Here is a 7337-nt window from a genome sequence, read left to right as displayed (position 1 = left end):
TTAAGACTCTGGGAACTTTTTAGAACATGATCTACATGTTTTTATCCTTAGTTCATTCCTTTGGGATGGTTCTTACCCAGACTCCATGCTCGTGACTTGCAATAAACCCTTGATTCTTGGTTGATCCAATAAAGTTTTGTCAATATCAATGGAACTTGGGTGTTGATAAGGTGTAAACCATAATCCACCAAAATGGATGGTTGATCTTGACAATGACTTGATTCATCCCTTGGCCTTTTATTTGCCTTGTGTGTGATCCCTTATTTGTAATTGTTGCATTCATGCATTCATGCGCATCATAACATTCATCACACGAAAATTTCAAGGAACTAATGTATCATTTGCAAATATTTTCAGACCATGGATTGTGGGCGAAGGAACACTAAGAAGTACAGTTTCAGATGTCCCGACTTAAAAGAGTTAATGAAGCTAACATCTTTTGTATTAGATCCCTTGGACTTCAAACAACGTCATGGGAAGCTTCTATCCATCTTGTCTATTGATGTGGTTGAAGGATTGTTGAGTGTATTGGTGCAGTTCTATGATCCTCTCTATCATTGTTTCACTTTCCCAGATTTTCAGCTTGTGTCTACCTTGGAGGAGTATTCTCATCTTTTGGGGATACCTGTTTCTAGTAGAGTGCCTTTTAGTGGAGTGGAGGAGATTCCCCGATCTAGTATTATTGCTGAAGCTCTTCACTTGAAGAAGTCTGAGATAGAGGCTCATTGGGTGAAGAAAGGAGGGTTATTTGGATTGCCATCTGATTTCCTCATCAAGGAAGCTACTACTTTTGCTCAAGCTGGTAGTATGGATGCTTTCGAAGCTATCTTTGTATTTCTCATTTATGGGTTAGCTTTGTTCCCTAACATTTACGGTTTTGTTGATGTTAACGCCATTAGACTTTTCTTGATTGGAAATCATGTGCCTACATTGTTGGCTGATATGTATTTCTCTTTGCATCTAAGGAATTCTAAGGGTGGTGGAACTATTGTCTATTGCATTCCTCTTCTGTATAAGTGGTTTATTTCGCACTTGCCTCAGACACCTGCTTTTGTGGAGAACAAACAATGTCTAAGGTGGTCCCAGAGACTCATGTCTCTCACTAATGATGATATAGTTTGGTATGATCCGTCCTTAAGCAGTTTGGAGATTATTGATAGTTGTGGTGAATTCTCTAATGTGCCTCTCATTGGTACACAAGGAGGAATTAACTACAACCCTACTTTGGCTCATCGTCAACTTGGGTTCCCCTTGAGAGACAAACCTAATAACATGTTGTTAGAAGGTCTTTTCTATCAAGAGGGTAAAGATCCCCAATATTTGAAGCAGAAGATTGTGCATGCTTGGCATAGTGTGCATAGGAAAGGAAGATCCGAGCTTGGTCCGTGCAATTTTGTAGCTTTGGAAGCTTATACTCTTTGGGTGAAGAAGAGGGTTATGGAGTTGAAGACGCCTTATCCTTGTGAAAGACCTATGTCTATGGTTGTGGTTGAGCCATTAACTCTCCCTAACTAAGATATAGAGGAGTTGGAAGACGTGCTCGCCAAGATGAAGCAAGAGAAAGATATGCGGGAAGAGCGTTTCCGTGCTTTAAGCAAGAAGCATGAAGAGTTGGAGTCTAAGGACAAAGATGCACTTATTGAGCTACTTGAAGACCGAGTGACGAAGAGACAGAGGGAGCCAGAGGTTCCATCTTCTAGCATACCTCAGCCTTCCGTTGCTTGGAAGAAGATTGTTGACCAGCTTGTCCTCAAGAAGACTCAGATGAAGGCTTCTCTTGAGACTGAGATCCGTCGCATTCGAAGGAAGTACGCCCCTTCAGCCAGATCTTCTGACATTATTGTTAGGGATCCTTAGGATGACTAGTCTCCTTTTCTCTTGTATCTTTTAATTTTTGGTTTCTGAAATTGTACTCAGTGTAATCCTTCCAAATTATATAAATAAAAAGAGATTTTTGGTCATGTCAAATTATTGCAATTTCAATTTAAATATATATATTTGCAAATGATATAGTAAGTTCCTTGGAAATAAAAATAATCAAGCATTGCATTTATGCATCATTTACATAAGCAGGTTTTTGCCAGGTGTCGGATTGGTGTTTCTTCTGTGCCTTAGCCAAGCTGACTCACCGGTACAATACCAGAGATAATCACCTGAGAATTATGGAGCATTTAGAACAAGAGAATAGAGAGCTGAAAGACGAGATCTCTTGGCTGACTGCCATGATGGAGTCAGTTCTTGCTGCTTAAAGCCAAGCTTCTCCAACGCCTGCAACTCCTCCCGCGAGGACAGTTACTTCAGAAGTGATTACCTCTACCGTGCCTGCTGCTACCGCCTACTTTGTGCCAAACCTGCCTGCCAGATTCCCATGGGGAATGCCGCCCAAATTTTTGCCAGAAGGCCTTGCGCCTACATTTGCTTCCATGCCGGCATCTAGTCCGGTCATGTCCGTGCCACCTCCAGTTGTGCATACTTTGCCTTGCGTAGAGGATACCATCTATCATTCTGAGCCGTCTAAGGGTCCGAATGTCTATGAAAAGATGGACGAAATGAAAGATCAATTTCTTGAGCTGCGCAAGGAATTGAAGACGCTGAGAGATAAAGATCTGTTTGGGAAGAGTGCTGCTAAATTGTGCTTGGTACCCAATGTGAAAATCCCAGTGAAATTCAAAGTGTCTGACTTTGAAAAATACAAGGGAAACTCGTGTCCGCTCAGTCATCTTGTGATGTATGGCCGCAAGATGTTAACTCAAACAGATAATGACCAATTATTGATTCACTACTTCCAGGATAGCCTGACTAGTGCTGCACTTCGTTGGTATATGGGGTTGGACAGTGCAAGCATCCGCACTTTCAATGACCTAGGTGAGGCTTTTGTGAAGCAATACAAGTACAATGTGTAGATCTTTTTGAGGACCCTGAGTTTATTTTATTATGAACGCATGATCGTGATAACACTAAAATTTACCGTATTTTCGACTCCGATTTCACATGCATTCTAGTTGTTTTATTATAATTTTATTGTGTTATTGCTATGTTTTTCTTTGTTTTCAGGTTTTTACTTTAATCGGAGCCCCGATCGAGAAAAGAAGCGAAAAAGAGCCAAAAACCCTAAAATTCAGCATTTTGTTCTTGTGGCCTACCCCATGGCTGGCGCCATAGACCCTGCCATGACGTGTCCAAGCTCAACTTCCCTCAACTCCCATGTTCCCCACTACCTCCACTAAGGCGCCTCAGATTGGCCTTGTGGCGGGCGCCACAAGAGGATAATAGTTTCCCTCCCATTTTCAAGTTGAAGGGCATCCAAGTCATTTCCATCTTTTTACTTGCTTATAAATAGAAACTCGAATTCACTTTTACAATCATCCAAACTTAGAGCAGAGGCAAACTCAGAGCAACTTTGTTTCACTTAGGCATATATTCAGTTTTATAAAGTGGTAATCGCTTCGCATTGGAGTGTTACCACAATTGTGTAATCGAGTCTGTGATAGAGTCTGTAATCGAGTTTGGAGCACTTTGGAAGGAAGTTAATCCTGCCGCCATTTTCATTTCCGCTTTGCAATTTATTCAACCCTCCGATTGGAGCAGGTTTTCATTACTTGTCTTTATCTTATTTATTTTCCCGCACTCGCTTTACTTTATTTATTTCCTCGCACTCGCTTTACTTTTATTTATTTCCTCGCACTCGCTTAACATTATTTATTTCCTCGCACTCTCTTTACTTTTATTTATTTCCCCGCACTCGCTTTACTTTTATTTATTTCCTCGCACTCGCTTTAAATTATTTACTTTCCGCACTCGCATTATTTTTATTTATTTTCCGCACTCGCACTACTTTTATTTATTTTAATGCACTTTTACTTTACCATGTCTAACTAAATTTATAAGGTTAGAATGTAAGGATCGTAATTGAACCGATAATCCGTACAATTGTTCGTAGAAGCACTTAAGGGCTATTTTAACTTTCAACTTAAGTTTTCCCGCACTTCAATTCCGTTGGGTAAGATCGAAAACCGTCCAACGTCTTTTTAAACTTAATTGTTTTTAACTATTTCAAAAACAGCGAAAGCGCTTTGTCTAGTTCATTAGGAGTTTTTAACATTAAGAAGAAAAGAGATTTTAAAACTATTTTCGGACGCGTTTATAAGTTTAGAGTCTGGTTCGTAAGACCCTCTTTTGGTTAAGAAATCCAGGTTATAATACTTTTCAACTTAGTCAAGATACTATATTTCTTAAAAATAGGTTTACTACTCTAACGCAATGCGCGCCTTTTTATAAGTGACAATAAGAGGGTTTGATTAGGGAGTACAACTCGGTTCTGAATACGCGAAAGCGACAGTTCCTGTTAAATTAGTTCTTTTCAAAGTAGGAAACATTGCCCATAAGTAGCTCTATTAGCAAGTACTTGGATTATTAATTAATTACGTGAATTACATTCGACCCTGTCTTTATTAATTATATCTTTATTTCAATACTTTACTTTTCATTGCACACTCCAAAAACACCTATTTCGATTGCCTTTGATAAACACCATAACGATAGATAACGATAGATTGACACTTGGTCTCTGTGGATTCGACAAATCTTTTATATTACTCTGATGCGTTCGTATACTTGCGAAACACCGCATCAAGTTTTTGGCGCCGTTGCCGGGGACCAATTTCGTCAAATTTCATTTTCCTGTTGTTATATCGTTTAGACTTAGGCTATTTCCCGCCGGTCAATGCGAAGAACTCGCAGCACCGAAAGTTTAAGCTTAGTATACCCTCTGGCGGAACCTGAACGTTACGCTCGCGCATGTTTATTCTTTCATAGAATTAAGAGAGCTATGGCCGAAGATCAAAACCAAAGACCTCTTAAGGACTTCGCTCAACCATCTAATGAAGAACCTAGTTCTAGTATAGTAAACCCAACCATCCCAGCTAATAATTTTGAACTTAAACCATCCCTGTTGCAACTAGTGCAACAGAGACAATTCGCAGGTCTCGCTACTGAGAACCCAAACCAACATTTAAAAATATTTCTTCAATTAGCAGACACTTTTAAAACCAATGGAGCTTCTCCTGAGACAATACGTTTAAGATTATTTCCTTTTTCCCTCAGAGATAAAGCCCTATCTTGGTTAGATTCCCTTCCACCCAATTCCATTACAACTTGGGATAACCTTAGAAGAGTTTTTCTTGCTATATACTTTCCCCCGAGTAAGACCACCGTTCTTCGAAACCATATAACTAGATTTACCCAAAACCAAGGAGAATCGTTGTTCGAAGCTTGGGAGAGATATAAAGAGTTGTTACGAGCATGCCCACATCATGGTTTAGAAAATTGGTTAATCATTCAAACCTTCTATAATGGACTTCATTACAACACAAAGATGACCATCGACGCTGCCGCAGGCGGTGCTCTGATGAACAAACCTTATCCTGAAGCCAGTGCCCTCATTGAAGACATGGCTCAAAACCATCAATCATGGGGAGTCGAACGAGCAACAATTGAGAAGAAGGAAGCCCAAGGAGGAGTGCATGAACTAAGCTCTATAGACATGATGCAAGCTAAAATGGGCGCATTAGCCCTCAAAGTCGAGCATATGTGCATAAACCCGAATACTGTAGCCGCAGTTTCGTCGGATTGTGAGATATGTGGAACCAAAGGACATCAATCTGCAGAATGCAGTCTATTAAATGAAACCCACTCTGAGCAAGTGAACTACACCCAAGGGAACCCATATTCGAATACCTATAACCCTAGATGTAGGAATCACCCGAATGTCTCCTATAAAAACAATAACCCAATCCAAAATAATGCACCTCCGAGACCTAGTTATCCAGCCATAAGATCAAATCAACCTATGCAACCGGTGCCACCAAAGCCGAGCCTTGAGAAAATTATGGAAAATTTTATCACCGCTCAAACCCAACAAAACAAGGAGTTCATGAACCAAAACATTCATGTTAACAAATTGATTACCCAGTTAGGAACCAAGGTTGACCAAATAGTTACTCATACTAAGATGCTTGAAACCCAGATCTCTCAGGTAGCTTTAAACCAAGCCCCTCAGACTACACCTGGATGACAGTTCCCTGGACAACCTCAACAAAATCCGAGAGGACAAGCCAATGCCATTACCCTACAAAGTGGGAACGCTTATGATGAGCCACCAAACCCTAGATTGAGTGAACCCGAAACTTCTAAGGAATGTACCAAACCCACGGATGAAGTAAAGGAATCAGAGGAATCTGAAAACCAGGAAGGTCGAGAAAAAGGAGAAGAACCTAAAGATAAAATTTACGTACCACCCCCGCCATATAAACCACCTATACCATATCCGCAAAGACTCAAACAAACCCAGATCAATAAACAATATCAAAAATTTATTAAAGTTATAAAAAAACTTCATGTAGAAATCCCTTTCATAGAAGCCATCACCCAAATACCTTCTTATGCAAAGTTTCTCAAAGACATCCTTACCAACAAACGTAGACTTGACGATCCGAAGCCTTTGGAATGTAATGCTATTTCCGAGGACAAATTAGCAAAGAAAGATAAAGATCCTGGAAATTTTTCCATTCCTTGCCTTTTGGGTAATCATGTCATCGAAAAAGCTTTTCTAGACTTAGGAGCTAGTGTGAGCCTAATGCCTTTAGTAGTTTGTGAGAGGTTAAACTTAGGAGAATTACAACCCACTAAGATGTCACTTCAGCTAGCCGATAGATCTGTTAAATATCCGATAGGCATTTTAGAAGATGTTCCTGTTAGGATAGGTCAGTTATTTATCCCTACTGATTTTGTTGTCATGGACATCAAAGAGGACAATGATATACCCATCTTTCTAGGTAGACCATTCTTATCGACTGCAGGAGCCATAATATATGTCAAGAAAGGAAAGTTGACATTTGAGGTAGGTGACGAGAAAATAGAATTTATACTTTCGAAATTTCTTATGGCACCTGTGATGGGAGACTCGTGTTATGCCTTAGATATCATTGATGAATGTGTTAGAGAATTAGAACAAAAAGAAATTATAAAAACAATTAAGTTACCATCAACTCTCATAAGGGAAGATGATAACTTTAAGAAACCCTACACCGATGATAACCTTTACGAATGTTTATCCCTTACCCCAGATCCTATGCCATGCCCTAAGAAACCAACCTTAGAACTTAAGGAACTACCTAAGAACCTGAGATACGAGTTCCTCGATGAAAAGATGAACCGTCCAGTTATAGTTAGTGCTACCTTGAGCCAAGAGGAAACAAACCAACTTTTAGACGTTTTACGAAGATATCCCTCAGTCTTAGGATATAATATCTCTGACCTGAAAGGTATAAGTCCATCCG

General features: G+C 39.8%; 1 non-coding gene across 1 annotated transcript; it reads right to left on the bottom strand.

Annotated features, from left to right (window-relative positions):
* Positions 1–5212: 5212 nt before the first annotated feature.
* Positions 5213–5319, bottom strand: LOC127077877 (small nucleolar RNA R71). The gene has a single exon (XR_007787643.1). It is a non-coding gene; the product is annotated as a small nucleolar RNA R71 (small nucleolar RNA).
* Between the last annotated feature and the right edge of the window lie 2018 nt (positions 5320–7337).

The sequence above is a fragment of the Lathyrus oleraceus genome, chromosome 4, assembly GCF_024323335.1.
Source record: "Lathyrus oleraceus cultivar Zhongwan6 chromosome 4, CAAS_Psat_ZW6_1.0, whole genome shotgun sequence".
In the NCBI taxonomy this organism is placed as follows: Eukaryota; Viridiplantae; Streptophyta; class Magnoliopsida; order Fabales; family Fabaceae; genus Lathyrus; species Lathyrus oleraceus.
The sequence above is the reverse complement of the archived record's forward strand: the minus strand, read 5'-3'. Positions and strand labels throughout refer to the sequence as shown.